General features: G+C 36.9%; 1 non-coding gene across 1 annotated transcript; it reads right to left on the bottom strand.

Moving 5' to 3' along the window:
* Nucleotides 1–802: 802 nt before the first annotated feature.
* LOC121205530 (small nucleolar RNA R71) lies at nucleotides 803–909 on the bottom strand. Its single transcript, XR_005900606.1, has one exon. It is a non-coding gene; the product is annotated as a small nucleolar RNA R71 (small nucleolar RNA).
* Between the last annotated feature and the right edge of the window lie 988 nt (nucleotides 910–1,897).

A 1,897-nucleotide genomic window follows, 5' to 3' on the forward strand; every position in this document is an offset into this window, starting at 1 on the left:
TGGATACGATATGTCTACTCACCGTAGCTATACTATTATTCAATAGGTGCACTTGCCTTTGTCATAAATTTTAGTTAGTATAGAAAACATCCATCAAGTTTTTGGTACTGTTGCCGGGGACTAAAATATTAGGAACATTTTATTTGTATTAATTTAGAAATTTTTATTTTATTTTTTATATTTTTGTTTTTAGTTTAATTTTTTCATTCTAATTTTTCTTTTCTTTGCTTCTGGTAGGTTCCTTTAGTTTATGACTAGAAGAAGCCTAGCAGGACCATTGTTATTTAACAGTGAAATTGAAAGTACAACTCACAGAAAACATAGAAAAGCAAGACAGAGTCGACAAAATTTAGTAGACAAACAAGTGCACATTATTATTACTGAGGAGATGGACGAAAATCTGAATATTCAGTTACCTCCTACTGCAGCTTCAGTTCCTCGTACTATGTATGATTATGCCAAGCCCACTTTGATTGGGGCTGAATGGAGTATTGTGTGACCCACCATTGCTGCAAATAATTTTGAATTCAATCCGAACACTATAGATGGTACAACAGTTTTTTTAGTTTGACGGTTTGTAAGATGAAGATCCAAATACTCATTTGGCCAATTTACTAGAAATCTGTAATACTTTCAAGATTAATGGCGCCACTGACAACACCATTCGCTTACGGTCATTTCCTTTCTCGTTAAGGAACAAAGCTAAAAAGTGGTTAAACTCTTTACCACGAGGTTCCATCTCTACATGGGCTCAAATGACCGAGAATTTCCTTCTAAAGTACTTCCTATGGCAAAAACAACAAAGTTGAGGAATGATATCTCTTCCTTTACCCAGATCGATTTAGAAACCTTATATGATGCATGAGAGAGATACAAGGATTTATTGAAAAAGTTCCCTTGTCATGGGTTACCCTTATGGTTACAGGTTTAGACCTTCTACAACGGTTTGAATCCCTTAACTAGGCAGTTAATCAACGCAACAACCGGTGGAACACTTAACAATAAAACACTCAAATTGGCTTATGAATTTATTGAGGAGATGACACTGAATAATTATTAGTGGCAAGTTATGAGGACAAAACCAATGAAAGCAGCTGGTGTTTTTAACTTAGATGCAGTCACTATGTTATCAAACTAGGTAGATTTGCTTTATAAGAAATTTGATAGTTTATATCTTTCTATGCAGGTACATTCAATGATGCAATTCGATACAAATGGAGGTGAAATGAACAATCCAAAATGTTTACCCTTCTGTCCTAGTGTAACACCCCTTACTCGTGTCTGACGCCGGGATAGGATACGAGACATTACCGGACTTAAACATACACATACATGTAAAACTGGACCATAAAATTTTAAACAATTCAAAAACATTAAAACATATGCATATCATCCCTTATACGAGTCTACGAGACCCAAACATACATTGAAGGTAGTTCGGGACTAAACTGAGAACTTCTAAAAATTTTACAACACTTAGCGAGAAATTTTCCATGTTTAGAGAGTCACACGCCCGTGTGGATTAGACTGTGTGGTCATACATGCCCGTGTGGCTTGGGACACGCCCGTGTCCTCAGCCCGTGTAACTCTCTATTTATGATGTTTGCAATGAAATAGAGTCACACGGCCAAGACACACGCCCGTGTACTAAGGCCGTATCCCCAACACGGCTGAGACACATGATCGTATCTCTGCCCGTGTGGCCAACACTTAGGCCATTTTCCAAGCCTTGGTCAACCATAAAACCTCACACATTTATACAACATCCAGGACATATAACATGGCATCCATTTAATGATTAAACTTCTTCAATTAGGCCATAAACATAGCATTTGCATGTCATCATACTTGAATTTCTCGACTTAATCATCTAGCACTCATAGTCATGTCTAATTCA

The sequence above is a fragment of the Gossypium hirsutum genome, chromosome A08 (assembly GCF_007990345.1).
Source record: "Gossypium hirsutum isolate 1008001.06 chromosome A08, Gossypium_hirsutum_v2.1, whole genome shotgun sequence".
Taxonomy (NCBI): domain Eukaryota; kingdom Viridiplantae; phylum Streptophyta; class Magnoliopsida; order Malvales; family Malvaceae; genus Gossypium; species Gossypium hirsutum.